This window comes from Nycticebus coucang, chromosome 22 (assembly GCF_027406575.1).
Source record: "Nycticebus coucang isolate mNycCou1 chromosome 22, mNycCou1.pri, whole genome shotgun sequence".
NCBI classification, from domain to species: Eukaryota; Metazoa; Chordata; class Mammalia; order Primates; family Lorisidae; genus Nycticebus; species Nycticebus coucang.
Window position 1 is genome coordinate 60,192,103 of NC_069801.1, and position 15,981 is coordinate 60,208,083.

Sequence of the window (15,981 nt, forward strand, 5' to 3'; positions counted from 1 at the left end):
CAGGGGGGACAGGGCCCTCAGCATTCCCCAAGACAAGCTTCAAGCCGATTCTACTCTTAATCCAATTTACTCAGCTGAGTAAGTCCCACTGCTTCAGCCTGCCAACAAATTAAAATCCAGCTTCATAAAAACACCTTGAATTTGGAAGGTATTGGCTGGCCCACTAGACTTGAAACTTCATTTATTCTGGCTAACTTCTCAATTATCTTCCCAGCAGTGGAGATGTGTAAAAGTGCAAAAATCAATAGGGTTCTATTCCCATTCTATTGGAAAGGGAAAAATTAATGAGATAGGACACTCTCTTAATCAGAAATAAATGTTTTAATTCAGATAATGACATAGTTTTCCCTCGCTGAAGGATGACAAATACTGGGCTGCGCCCCCAGTAGAAGCAGTTTCAATTTTATTGTAAATATAAAAGGTATTGATCGGTGAGATGTACAAACCCCATTGCTTACAAAAGCCATTCAGGGGGACTGGGAAAACTATTAAGCACTGGGTCAGGAATCAATAAACAACACTGAAATGTAGCTGAGGTCGCCCCGGGCTCTGTGGCATCTTTGAAATCGAAGTGGCGGGAATAGTGACAGAAATGTCTCTTGTGAAACAATGTTGGGGATGAAGAGGGTCAGATGTTTAATCTCTTCTGTGGTTTGACAGGTCCCGGGCACAGAACTAATGTGGTCTTTCACGGCTGTCTTTGATTTAAATACATGCTGATTCATCCCCTTGCTGACAACTGTATTGGCTGCAGAGCGCCTGAACGTATTGGCAGGGAAGAAATTGTGCTGTGTTTCAGAACCTAGAGCAGGCATGTTTATGTAAATGGACCACACCTTGATCCCCCCCTCTCCCTTTCCAGGGAAAAAACACACTGAAACTTCTTTTAATCACACCGACAGATGGGAGTAGAGCCTACCCCTCTGAACTCCTGTTAGAACAATTACGGGGAAAATGGCAGCACATGAAGTATTCTTTGTAACAGCTGACTAAACGTAATATTTCTCCTTTTGGGGTTTTAATTTTAATGCTTGCTTTAAATTAACATATAGTTTAGGCTTCCTTTTCTCATGTTCTTTATCATGGATTAATATATTCAACCGTTTCAGATCATCCTCCTTTCATATGTAGTATCTGGGGGCAAAGAGATTATAATCAATCACCACCTTTCTCCCAGCCTGCCTCCCCCAACCCTTTAGGTAGTTTTGAAACTAGATGATTATACCCAGATTGGAGACTATCCTTACACTGGTGAGTGGAATTGGGTTGAATCCTTATAATGTCAGGGTAGTCATTGAACTAAAACACACATTTTATTGCTGAACATGCTAGCCAAGAAATACCCAGAGCTGAGAAAAATCACACAAGGGGAGAGGTACGCTGCATGTGGATGGAATCCGATTTTTCTAATAAGACATTGATTTGGAAGGTTTAAAGCTGAGTATTGAAACTTTCAACAACATCATTTCTGAAGCAGAGAGAGACAAAGCCCCTGTCCTCCAAAATGCTAGGAGCTACGTCCTGTGTTGCCCGGAGACTCTGCTGCCTGTCGACATGGGCTGATTATGAGATTGGCGAGGGTCAGGCCGCCCATCAGCAGGTGACGTGCTCAGCCGCCGAGGATTCCAGTTTCATCTCACCTCAGATATTATGTCAGTTTCATGTCATTTTCATCCCTGAGAATGATTTGAGAGTGCTCCTTGTCCCCTGTTATTGCGGTCACTTGACCTCAGATGTAACTTCTGTCGAATACCATCATTTTAACAAAGCCGCAGAGCCGCACTCGCCTAGCCGGGGCTGACCTTTCCAGCCTGCCGCTCCCCCATTGGCTCTGACGGCAGATTTTACTGCCCCCTCCATTCCCCACAAATGAATGTTAAGGCCTCAATGAATTGGTTCACATTTGGAAGTTATAGTTTTTCATCTCCATGAGCATTTTTGAAATGGAATCCTCCTCCCCTCTTCGCGTTTGGTCTGTTGTGCTGGTATTTTTCTTTTTGCATTTGGATGCTTAAATGTGAAAAACTACTTTCTGCTTAAAAACAATATATAACCTCCTTCTCATGGCAATTCTGCATTGCTCACCTAAGATAGAGATAGTACAGCTTAATTTCCTGCCTGGGAGATGTGCTCCCCATTCCCTGCCTCTTTGTCCCTGGCCCTTGTCCTTTTAGCATCTTCAAAGTTATTCTTAAATTTACAGTGAGAAGGAAGGTAATTGGATCACTGTGATTTTAGAAATCCTTCCAGCTAGGAGACACGTCCTCATTTCTGGGCCCCTCGGCCAGTCCTAGGAACTCAGAGAAGAGGGAGGCCCACCCCCCACGCCGCGTTGCAGAAGCAGCAGCACAGGACAGGGTGTAGGGAGCTCATCCCAGTTTGCAGAGCAGAGTGAGATGCAAAACAGGGGCCAGAACCTTTGCTGTCCAAGTCATTCTCCATCGTGGGCCCACGTGCCACCACCGTCACCTGCCACCACTGTCAACGCTGTCTGAAGCTTAAAAGGCCTCCTCGCCTTATCATGCTGGGTCAGCATATTGTGAGCACCTGGACGGTGCCTGGTGTCTAAAACAGGCTGGCGAACTTTGTTTTAGATTTTGCCAGCCACATACAGTGCCTCTCACCCATTCTCCTGTGCATGTGTGGTTACAACCCATCCTCGGCTTCTGAGTTGCATGTAAATAGGTTGCAGGTAGATCTGGCCTGAGAGCCATAGTTTTTGACTCATGGACGAGAGATACCGAATACACATTAGCTGATGGTCACGGTGATGCGTGCAGGGAGTAACTGCTCACTTCAGGGTCAAATACAACGGTTTTAGTGAAAGTACTTCCCATTCTCAGGCACTTGACAAATGTGAGTCCTTACACCCCCCACTCCCTGGGGGAGCTGAGAGCAGTTGCAGCTAGAGCAGGGAGAACACACAGACCTGAACAACAGTGTTGCCCAAATCACAGCTTTCCATGTTCTTCATGAACCATGTGGAATTGCTGCCTTTGGAACATTTTTCATGTACACAAATGACAAATTCTGTGGCTGTACCTGTACCACGGTGTTGCCAGAGCACTCAAACGGGTTCACGTGTGACTCTCAGGTGAAGAACCACTGCTTTGGCTGAACGTGTACCATGGTGTTGCCAGAGCACTCAAACGGGTTCACGTGTGAATCTCAGGTCACCAACCACTGCTTGGAGTCAGGGAGTGTTGCTGACTGTGCTCCCAGCCAGGGAATGGCATGAAGACCCCTGGGTGGTAGGGTCAGCTAGGATTGGGACCTGAGGGCCTTGTCCACAGCTTAACTTCCATACCCCAAAAGTGGAGTCTGGAGGCCCCTGGGCATTCTGCCCACCCTGCCCCGCCCCCCAGCTCCCTGCAGACTTCTCAGCTTATCATGAATGTCTGGCTATTGGTCGGCCTCTGCAGTGAGCTTGAATGCCAGGGTATAGAAGCAGGAGTCTGAGAATGGAAATGGAACTGGTGACGTGTGGGAAATCAGGGCAGATTCTGACCACATGGCAGGTTACTTTCTGATCTCTGTACTTTGGAGGAGGCCCCAGGCAGTTCCCACTAGTTGACTGAAGCCTGTTCTCACTCCCTGAATCAGATTGTCCTAAGGCAGTTCTCAACCGTCCTAATGCCTCCTAATGCCACGACCCTTTAATATAGTTCCTCATGTTGTGGTGACCCCCAACCATAAAATTATTTTTGTTGCTATTTCATAACTGTAATTTTGCTACTGTTATGAATCGTAATGTAAATATCTGATATGCAGGATGTATGTTCATTGTTACAAAGAGGTCTTGACCCACAGGTTGAGAACCGCTGTCCTAATGGATCCCCTTATGTCATAGGCTGTCATTTCAAAAACCAAATCCCTTGGTTTTAGGAATCCGTCCTCTGAGACATTAGAAAGATTTTCCAGACTCTATCAGTTGGGAGAACTCTTAAGATTTTTCAAGGGTTCCATTATTCAATTCATGTTTATTTGGCATCTACAAGATACCAAGTACTCTTTGATCCAAATTAGGTATTCTTCAATACAAGTAAGCTCTAACAAAAATTCTTCAATTCACGCAAACAAAAATTCCTATCCTCTTGGGACAAATTCACGTTGCACAGCTCTAGTAGTGACTCCTATTTTCTCCGGCTGGATCTATCACCTTCTCTACGATTCGACTGTTTTCTCTCTGGGCTTGAGGCTCCTTCTCTGGCTGCTTGGATGTCAGGTGGGCTCTCTGCCTGCTGCGCTTCCAAGCTGGGGTGGGGAGCAGCCTCCCTGTGCTGTGGGTTTGCAGCATCAGCAGCACCACACACACTGGCACCCTGAATCCTGCCCCTTTCTGTAATGGGGTCTCGGGTCTCCGTGTTCCCTCTCCCTGGTGAGGCTGAACTTTCAGGTCAGTGCCACATCTGAGGCTTCTTTGTGCACATTCCAGTAACAAACTGAAGAGGCCGCCATAAATACAGCCAATCGCATTTGATAAATAGATTGTGAGAGATGATGTGTGTGTGTGTGTGTACGTGCATGTGTGCAAACGCGCTCGCAACTGTGTGAGTGCTGGGAAAGACAGTTTAGACATAATCCTCTCTGCAAACTAGAAAGTGGAGTAAATTATCTTCAGATTACCTTCCATTTCCTGTGCTGTGTCCTACGCATCTGAGCCGTCTTGCCACCTGGAAGGTGCTGTGTGGAGCAGCAGGAGGACGTGGGTAGAAAGAGTGTGGGTTTTGACTTCAGAATCCTGGGCTGAGTCCCAGCTCCCTAACCCTCTAGTTGTCCTGTCTTACCTTTTCTCAGCCTCTGTTTTCCCATCTGTAAAATGGGGATGGTAACATTCCTCTCAGGAATGTTGCAAGAACAGAAGATACAAGGTCTATAAGGCAGCATCTGGCACCCTGTAGGCACTTAACAGACCAGAGGTACAAGGAAAACCAGACACCATAGCCAAGTTTTGTTTTTATTTTATTTTATTTTTTTGAATTAGAAAGTTCATTCTTTTATTAATTTGCCCAGAATTTCAGCTTGAGGAAAAATGGGCATAGCCAAGTTTTAAAGAGTCAGATGTTGTTTTTGCTCCTTGACACTCTATCTTCCTAAGAAGATCCATTAGGAGTATTAGCCATCTAGAAACTTCTGTAAGTGGATGTCTGGAAGCCACTGGGAGGGTGAGGGGCCATGTCGGAAGCACAAGGCTCGCTTGAGTAGAGCAGTTGGGGAAAGCTGGGCGGACTTGGGTAACAGCAGCAAGACTGATGGGGTCAGGGCGGCAGGGCTGCAGGCTGCAGGGCCTCCAGCTCCCTGCCAGGGCTGCAGGCTGCAGGGCTCCCAGCTCTCCACTCCCTGCTGGAAAACGAGACTCTACCCAACAGGTCTTGGAGGCATTTATGACTCCCCATCAACTCCCCTCATTTCTACAGTGTTCAGTCATAAACTTCTTGAAGTCAACATACTTTTCTAGTAGGTCTGAGAACATGCATATGATATTGGCTTTTTTTAAATGAGAAGGATTTTGTACAAATTCAACAACATAATTCTAGCCCTTGTGTTCTTTGGTATAAAATTATGTTTTAAATATCGCAGAATCATAAAATAGAATGCTAGAGTTGGAAAGGGATTTAGGCAGCACCTATTCTCTTACACCTTTATTTTCTCATGAGAACACTGAGGCCCAAGAAATCTACCCTGGGTGAAATCACAGCCCAAGGGCCCCACAGAAGGCTTCATGGTTGCTCCTTATCTCATGTCCCTTCTGCTCCAAACATCGTGCTGGGCCCTGCACCTACACTGCCCTTCCCGACAACAGGGATCCCATCACCCATTATACAGATGAGAAAACTGAGGTGCAGATACGTCAGCACACAGCGAATTATGTGGTGATCAGATTCACTTTCATCTGAGTTCTAATCACCATCCCACATGGTGACAGAGCTGGCACTGGGACCTGAAGCTGGCTCTTCTCCCTCAGCCGAATTTCCCACCTATCAACCTTCTCCACAGTTGATTCCTGATTTCAACCCTGCCAGCACTGAGTTGGATGCACCATGTCGATCCTCAAGGAGCTGTTTTTACAACCCGCCCCTTTGTGGGATGTTGGTGCTGGGAGTTTCCACTGAGGAACAGCTCTGCAGAGTCTGTGCAGGGATTTTTATTGGAATGTTCATTATCTCTTCACAGAGGACCCCCCTTCTGAGGGACCCTGGGAGAAATTCCTGCCTGGGCTCCATTCAGGATTGAGTGGGCTTCTTCTAAGCATCTGGCCTGTGGGCATATTATCTCCTGGACGCTGCAAACGGTGTGACTGTTGGGGTCTCCTTTGCTCCGGTCATTAGCGCTTCAGCCAGACTGAGCCCGGCCCAGAAGACCAACCGAACTTCACAGCATGGGTGGCAGATTCCCAGTCTTATATTTCTTTTTCCTCATCTATTTCTAATTTGTTTCTCCCTGATCTAATTTATGTAACCTGGAATTGTTTTCAGAACAAAGAGATGTTTAAATAACTAAAACAGAAATTTTAATTCCATGTTGAATCTCTAATTTTTTTGGCAAAACCCAGTATCAGATTCACACTGCACAATTCCCCCACCCATCCTGGTGTAGGGAGGAAGAAGCTTGGAAGTTATAAACTCCTCGCTCAGAGCAATCGCCCTGGGAGCACCGTGGGACCCAGGTGGGGACATCCAGGAGATGGAACAGTTCCCCACTGTCCCGTCCAAATGAACTAGGATGCTGAATCCTTCCTACCTAATTAAGGAGTGCCTGCAAGCAGAGCCCTTTGCTTGATTTACAAACCCTCCTCATCATCATTTATGGTGCACTGATATGTGAAGGCAGGGAAGAGAGACACTTAAGGGAAGATGGGTATTTCCTTAGATGACATTGGTGAGGGCAAGTGTCACCTTCACACAAGCATTTCTGCTCAGATGGCTTGTTAAGAGTTAGGCAGCGGCAGCTGGAACATGCCGTGCTCACTGACGAGGCAAGATATGCCTCGAGCCCACAGTGCTGCAGAAACTCAAGGACAGGACACAGGCCAGGTGAGCCCGGCCCTGTGTCTCCAACACGGGCCGGAAGGCAGGCCTGCTGTGGCTGTGAGGCCTGTGGAACTGGGGAACTCCAACTCCGCTCACACTTTCTGTCCTGTATTCATCCATTTCTGTATTCATTTGACAAACATCTACTGATGGAGCTCTTCGCTGGAGTCTGGAGACAGAAGAACAGGCAAGGTGAATGTGGTCCCGGGCCCTGCGGGCTGTCTGGAAGCAGAGAGGAGATGTGGGCATGGAGGGGGTGGTTAGAAAGAGAAACGTATCACCTTGGTTTTTAAAAAGGGAAGGATAGGGCGGTGCCTGTGGCTCAAAGGAGTGGGGCACTGGCCCCATGTGCTGGCAGTGGTGGGTTTAAACCCAGCCCTGGCCAAAAACTGAAAAAAAAAAAAAAAGGGAAGGATAAACATTTTGAGATCCTGCCCAGCCTCCCCAGTAGCTGGGATGACAGGCGAGCAACCACTAAGTCTGGCCAGTTTTTCTGTTTTTGCAGAGACCGGGTCATGGTATGTTGCTCAGGCTGGTCTCCTGGCCAGTTTTTCTGTTTTTGCAGAGACCGGGTCATGGTATATTGCTCAGGCTGGTCTCCTGGCCAGTTTTTCTGTTTTTGTAGAGACGGGGTCTTGGTATGTTGCTCAGGCTGGTCTCCTGGCCAGTTTTTCTGTTTTTGCAGAGACCGGGTCATGGTATATTGCTCAGGCTCGTCTCCTGGCCAGTTTTTCTGTTTTTGTAGAGACGGGGTCTTGGTATGTTGCTCAGGCTGGTCTCAGACTCCTGACCTTAAGCGATCCTCCTGCCGTGGCCTCCCAAAGTGCTAGGAAGACAGGTGTGAGCCACCATACGCAGCCTACTTTAATCACATACGAGAAGACTGGACCCACCTGATGCAGATTCTAGAACATTCCCCAAACCCCACATTAAAACATCTCTCATGCTTTGCTTCATTCTCAGAGTTTTTCTTCTTTAGTTGTCCTGACCCCAGAGGCCCATTTACCCACCACATTGTCCTTCCTTTCCACGCAGAGTTTCCCAGGGGAGCAGTTTATGCCGATGACCTCCATCTCACCTTTACCCACACCTTCTACAACCCACTGCAATCGGCTGTTCTCTTTAACACACAATGCTCTCTCTCTGATTTGGTGCTAAAGAAAATTTGCCTTTTCTTATCTTTTTATTTTATTCTATCGTTATTATTATTTTGGCTTTCCAGGTGACACGTTGTTCCTCCTGGCTCTCCGTCAGTGGCCACTGGGACACTGCACAATTCTGCATCATCTTTCCTCCCTCCCGCCTCTCCGACGCTTCCTTCCTTTGCTGTCTCCTCCTCCTCAGGCCTCCAAGGGTGTGTTGTCACCTGTCTCCTCTTCTGTCTTTATTTTGTGTCTCACTTTATCACCCAGGCTGGAGTGCCATGGTGTCAACACAGATCACAGCAACCTCAGACTCCTGGGCTCAAGTGATCCTCCTCCATCAGCCTCCTGAGTAGCTGGGACTACAGGTGCCCGCCACAACATCCAGCTAGTTTTTCTATTTTTAGTAGAGATGAAGTCTCACTGTTGTTCGGGTGGGTCTCAAACTCCTGAGCTCAAGCAATCCTCCCACCTCCGCCAGAGTGCTGGGGTTACAGGCATGAGCCACCGCAGCTGGCCTTGGAGCTTAATACAGCTCCTCAGAAAGCTCAGCCTTTCTCATTCCTAAATGCAGACCTCCTGTGCTTTCCTCACACCCCAGTGCCAGCCCATGTCATTGCTGGCTGGATATGTTTTACGAAAATGTCTCAGCACCACCTCAAACTCAAACTGTCACAAACCAAATCAGCTTTCCCATCTCAATTTCCTTCACTCCGAAATTTACTCAGTTACCAGGTCTTGCCAGCTTTCCAAAAAAGCCTTAAACTTTATACTTTGTCCAAGTTTTAGGCTGTCGTCACCACTCACTCTTCCCCATACAAGGCACTGTCATTATGTAAATGTGCCTCCAAAGAGACTGTGAGTTCCTCAGGGCAGACTTCTCCCAGGCCTCGTGCAGTGCCCAGGGCCTTGCACAGGCGCAGATGCGGGGACACTCAGTGAATGTTGACTGGATGAAGAAGTATGGGGGTCATGGCCATGGCGTTCCACGCCCAATCCCTCCTTGCAACTACTATGATCCCTGCATAATATATTCTTATTCCTATTTTTTTTTTTTGAGACAGAGCCTCAAGCTGTCACCCTAATAGAGCCATGGCATCACAGCTCACAGCAATCTTTAACTGCTGGGCTTAAGCGATTCTCTGCCTCAGCCTCCCAAGTAGCTGGGACTATAGGCACCTGCCACAACGCCCAGCTATTTTTTGGTTGTAGTTGTCATTGTTGTTTGGCAGGCCCGGGCTGGATTTGAACCCGCTAGCTCTGGTGTATATGGCTGGCGCCTTAGCCACTTGAGCTACAGGCCCTGAGCCTGTATTCTTATTCTTAACATAGTTTTTATCACCCTCATTTTACGGATTGAGGAAACTGAAGCCTAGACAGGTTATGGAACTCACTCACTCACTCACTCCGAGTCCCAGAGTGAGAAGATGGCAATCTGGAATTCCACGCTTTTTAGTTTGGTCTGTACCGCCTCCTTTGGGGCAAGAGTAGAAAATTACATCGGATAGGAAAAAGGTAAAAATATGCAGTTGAGTTCAAACTTGACTCAATTAGGACTGGTCTCCAGTACAAGGAGGTGATGATAGATACCTCTCAGGGTTCAAAAAAATCAAAAAACACAGAACATACAAAGCACCTAAAACAAAGCCTGACCTATTGAAAGTTCTCAAAAATGGTAAAATTATTATTTTTTAACCTTTTGTTTGTGTCTGTGTTTAGTCCCAGCTAGATGAAAAGCTGCTTGAGGGTAGAGGCCTCGAATGTCACTCTTCACTGTTTCTTTGCTAAGATTTATTACTGACAGCAGCTAAGAGTGTGGCTCTCAGGTCCAGCTGGCAGGCTCCTGTCCTCTCCAGCAGCTCCGAGAGCACAGGCAGGTGTCCCCACCTCACTGTGCCTCACTTTCCTCACCAGTAATTAGTAACTACCCAATAGTAACTACCAATTGTAGTTACTGTAGATAACCAATTGTAGATTGCTGTCAGGATTGGCTGAAATAGTATCTACAATTTAGCCTGGTGCCTGCCACAAAGTAATTTTGAATAAATAGTAATTATTGTTACTACTCTTGTTACATTTTCTTTTGTAACACTTACGGCTCCATGAGAAACTTTTCTTAGGAGTCAGTGGTTACAACAGCTTCATTTCTCTAGAGGGGCTGCTAATTCTCACAGTGATACAAAGTACATCGTTTTGTCTGGTTGCCAGGAAGCTCCAAATCAAACTTGAAGTTTAGCCATAGTGTAGACCCTACTATTGAAAACATACATTTGATTTCTGGTCTTTCTAGCTCCATTCCTTGTTTCACCTCCGTTTCTCTATTTCACTAGCATTGTGAGCTGCCTCAAAACACTACTCTTTAAATCATTGATTTTCACCCTATTCTTGGTTTACGGGCCCCTGGATTGAGCCCTGTGTCTAGAAGAATCTTCATGTAAGTCCTTACCAACCCCAATTTTGCATCCAGTTTTAGGACATTTCTGGGCTTCAGGAAGCCCGCCCCAAATAAGATCCCCTGATTTAGGTTGTGACTAGATAAACTGAGAGGGGTGGCCGGAGGGAAGGGGTTAGGGTAGAGATTAGGAGGAAATATCCCAGAACCTCAGCACTGGAAGACACTCGTGGGTCGTACATGTAACCACCCACCAAGGGCTGGGGCTCTGCGCCCTCCTCACAGCTGGGTGAGGCTTCTGTTCACAGAATAGGCATTTGAAGCATGGGCAGCCCTCGTGGGCAGAGCACGTCTTCTTTCTGCTGAGTCGGTCACCTTGCCCCTGCAGGGTCCTGCACAGGCCCTGGGCATCAGTTCAGCTCCCAGAAGACTGTTCTCATAGTTGCCGGAGCTTCCCTTCTCTGATCAGAACTCCCGCAATGCCGCAGCCGGCTCTCACCTGGCCAGCTCTGTGGCTCCTGCCTGAGCTGGTTAGCCCACACCTCCAGGGGCACCTGCCCAGCTGCACACCTGGAGCCACATTCACCCTGTGTGGCTCCACCCCACCCCAGCTGACGGAGCCCTGTCCACCTGTGCCAAGGCAAGAGCCCAGTCATGACCCCCAGACATTTGGAATTGGATTCAGGTGCCTGCTAGTTTCTGTGAGTCTTTGGAACAAGATGTAATCCTGGTTGGCTCCCTTGTGCAGACAGAGGTGTGATGCTCTGCCGGAGGAGAGAGCAAAGGCCGGGGCGGTGCAGAGGGAGGGACAGGGAGAGGGGGGACTGCCAGCTCTGCACGCGCCCCAGTTCCTGGGCCCATTCTTCTTTCAATCTGGGCTCCTGTCTTGAGTTCCAGGAAACATTCCTGTGACCTTGTCAGAAATGCTCCTTTTTGGTTTAAACCAATTGAAGTGAGTTTCTGCTCCTCTCCCCTCTTCCGCCCGTAATTCTTGTGTTCTCCTGACCTTCATTTCCAAGGCTTTTGACCATCTGCATTTGCTTTGCTGCAGATCAAATCTCCCCAGCTATTTAATCCTTTGCTCCTCTTTTGAATATGGAAGCCTGGCCTCTCATTGCAACTGCACACTCTGTAAGGCAAAAAAAAAAAAAATCTCTTCTTTTCCTTTAACATCACCTCCCTCTCCATCCTTTCCCTCCTCCTCCCAAGTGCCTTCCCCCCCACCCAATCTTTGTCTTTGTCTCTGGCTTCTGACTGTCCTCCCGGAATTTCAAGATCCCTAGTTTTGTAACCCTCTCTTACTACGGCCTCAAGATCTGCCTGATTCCTCTTAAACTCAGCAGCTCGACTGCTGCCCTGCGAGTGGCCCCTGGGGATCCATCTCCCAGCCTGCTTCCAAAAAACGTTACTTCTAAGCAAGGTAAGTCACTGCTCCTTTACTCAAGCAGGTCTGCTCACTGCTTCCCACCCTCGCCTAGGCCCGGCTGCCTCTGGGCTCTGCCCTCACTCACTGGTGAGAAACCAGCTCACAGATGGCCTGCCGGGAGCACGCTTCCAGTCCACGTGGACAGCCTGCCGGGGAACACACTTCCAGTCCATGCTGGTCCTCTCTCCTGGCCATTCCTTTTGTGCTAAATTCTACTCATCCTTCAAGTTCTCACTAAAATCCATCTTCCCCAATCACCGCTGCCTGAGATGACCTCTCTGCCTTAAACTCCTATTTGCTTTACATCTATACACTAAAGTTACTTATCACTCAGCCTCTGGGCTTCACTGTGTGCCCAGGGCCCCCTGGGCTGGATCTCCGCTCCCCAAGGGCAGCGTCATTGCTGCCCCTCTCCCCGGGGTCCGGCCCAGAGTGGTAGTTCAGTGAAATGCTGGATTGAGAGGTGCAGCTTAGATTCAAATTTCCTTAAAACAGCCACCAGTGTGAGCAGCTGCCTGTCGGTTGGCTTAGGTGAGAACTGACACTACCATGGGTTCAACGTTCCCAGGTCATGGTGGTGAGGGTTGTACAACAGCATGAATGTACTTGACATACTTGATGTCACTCCCCTGTGCACATAAAACGGTACATTTTCGTTATGTGCATTTTATCACGCTGGAAAACAGCTGGCTGGGTTCTAAGTGCCGTGAGTGTGTGGCCCGTGTCCCCTGCACCCCCAGGTTCCTCCCATGGCTGCCCAGTTCCAGTCACCTGGTAACTCAGGATAAATACTGATGGAAGTGAAGTGAATGGCATTATTTCCTTAGACCCGAGAAGGAAAATTAGAAGGGGGATCTCTGACAACACTTTAAATGCGTCTCACGTTTCACCTTGTCGCCCTCTCCTCATGATATGAGCGGAAAAAAGCGTCAAACCTCGAAGTCAACAAGAGAAGGTGTTTTCTGAGCTCAGATGAAGAAATCTGCAAAATTAGGAAGCAATGTTTGTGCCATTGCTGGGGCGCTGGACAGGCTCGGCTCACCTCCGGGTGATTTACCTGGGGCTCGCGATGATTATTTACTTGGCTCTTCAGTTCAAGACAATCACAGGAGTGAACGGCCCATAAATTAGAATAGCCATGAAACACAGGCTGCCTTTATGTCGAAACATAACTTTTGCAGGTTTTTTTTTTTACAAAGAGAAAATACATTTAATATACAGGCTCCGAGTGATCACTCTGTTCTTATTGCCTCCTTTCTAATATCAGAGTTCAGATTAGATCTCGCCTGCCCTAGGTCTTTGCCCTTGTGGTTGACAAGGGACCCAGGGGACAGACATCTCCCCAGGTGCCCCCTGCCTGAGCCCTGCTGGGGAGCTAGAGGCCCTGATTTTTTTGCTTTTCTACCTACCCCTTCCGGAGGTCTGGCTGCTCATTGTTCTGGGGGCTTTTCATGGCAGGCAAATGTGGAATGGAGTTGACAGTCTGAGAGGGTAAAAAGGACATGGACGGGCAGCTGGACACACCGCCTCCCAGGGGCAGAGGTGGGCATGCAGCTGGACACACCACCTCCCAGGGGCAGAGGTGGGCATGCAGCTGGACATTGCCTCCCAGGGGCAGCCGTGGGTGTACAGCTGGACACACAACCTCTGAGGTGTACCTAGGGGATAACTTGATCACACACACCTGTGAGAGGGTGCTGGTAATGCCCCTGTTATGGAGTATCTTGGGGAATAAAAATAACAAATAACTAGCTGCACAGGACTTGGCACTCGTTATAGAGTTATAAAGATATCAAGGTGATGACTCTTATGTAGCCTGTGCTTTTTGGAGAAATGCACAAATGCAGAAACCTAAAATTGAGCATGGCCAACACTTCAGGTGAAGGGGAGGGTTGAGGGGAGACATCAACGTCTAATAAGTGGGAGGAAAAAGCAAGAACTCCAATCGCGTCTGGAGCACAACAGTTGAAGCAGACACAAGTTGCCCACGGGTAAGTTGGAGGCAAGGCCCACAGCTGGGCCTGAGAGCTGGGCTGGCACTGACTGATGAAGCAAGGAAGCAGGACCTGGTGGCTGGAGGCAAGTATTTAGGCCCCACTGCTAGTCCCAGTGGGGAGAGCCCAACAGAGCACTGACTTTGGAGCCACTCTGTCCCAGGTTCACTCTTGGCTCTGCTCCCACTAATAGCTATGCAACCTCAGGCAAGTTGCTTGACCTCTCTGTTCTTTAGTCCCTTCCCCTGGAAAATGGAGATATTAATAGCACCTAACTCACTCATAAGGCTGTGAGAATTAAATACTATTAATACATGTAAATCTTTTAGGATAGTTCCCAACACATGGTAAGCATGATAAAAAGTGATTCATTAGGGTGGCACCTGTGGCTCAGTAAGTAGGGCTCTGTCCCCATATACTGAGGGTGGCGGGTTAAAACCCAGCCCCAGCCAAACTGCAACAAAAAATAGCCGGGCATTGTGGCGGGTGCCCGTAGTCCCAGCTACTCGGGAAGCTGAGGCAATGCCTAAGCCCAGGAGTTGGAGGTTGCTGTGAGCTGTGATGCAACAGCACTCTACAGAGGGTGATAAAAAAAAAGTGATTCATTGCTTTCATCACTCTTTCAACGAATGGGCTGGGTGCTGTGCTAGGAACTGGCAAAGCAGCTGTGAGAGGACTGATGCCATCCCTGCCCTCAGGGGACTGAAAGTCCAGCCCCCAAAGATCCCTTCCTGGTTCTTGTCAAAATAAGGCTTCATCTGAGTTCTCAGGGCTGTGATGTGGGCCTGGAGCCTTTTCTCTTATTTCATTATTTCTTGCCATACCTACCCGTCCAGACTGCAGATAATTGACAGATTTGAAGATACTCAACCAATGTTGAATTACAAGAAAAACGTACAATGTAGAAACAGATCATGTTGGGGTCTTCAGCTCATTAATATACATGGGAGCACACTTCCCAGCTCTGCTCCCTGATGCAGACTGCCTCCAGTCAGCCAGGAGGGCAGCTCTGTGGAATCCCACTCCAGGCCTGGTGAGGCTCAGGATGTGAGCTTAGGAGCCTAGAGGGAATCGTCTTTGTAATGTCAACAGTCTCCTTTGACTCAAGGAGGTGCCCTTCACTGGCCTCTGACTGCTGCCAGGCCTGGTGCTAAGAACTTTCTTGTGTTATTTCGCTTTATCCTTAAAACAACCCTGCAAGATAGATTCTATCGACTTCTCTAAGTCACAGACAGAGCAATTTGCTCAAGTTCCCTTAGTCCAGCTGAGACCCTAACTCAGCCGTGGGCTTGCTCTGCCAGGTCCCCTTTTAATAAATCTCCCCCAACCTCCAATATACTTGTGCCTCCGGAAAATTGGGGGCCACCGCCTTCTACCTAAAACCAAACAGTTAGTGCAGAACATCTTGTTTCCCACAAGGAATTCTTACCTCACTCTGCAGTGACCTTGTTTGTCCCCTGTGACCCTCAGTCCTGGTGACTGTTGTGCCTCCACACGGAGCTTGGCACAAAACAGATGCCCAAGAAATGTTTGTTGAACAAGCAAATGAATGATCATTGCTAATTTGCATATCCCTTATAGGATCTGTTGCAGAGGCACACAAAATATGTGCTCAATTCTTAATTTTTCAGTGTGTGCAGGGGATGAGGAATGAATCCTCTAATTTGGCAGCTCACATCTCGTGTCTTACTAATTTCACTAAAAAAAGAAAAACTAACCACACAGACAACTGACCACATAGGCTTCCTTGAAGGGCGGCGCCTGTGGCTCAAAGGGGTAGGGTGCCGGCCCCATGTGCCGGAGGTGGCGGGTTCAGACCCAGCCCTGGCCAAAAACTGCAAAAATAAATAAATAAATAAATAAATGAAAAACAAAAGAAAGAAGAATGAATAATAAATTCGAATAAAGGCCTCCGCGGTCCGTCATTCTCTAGAACTTTCCTTCATGTGAGGAAAGAAACACTCTTGTGCTTGGCCTGACCTATGTGTCCCTAGAC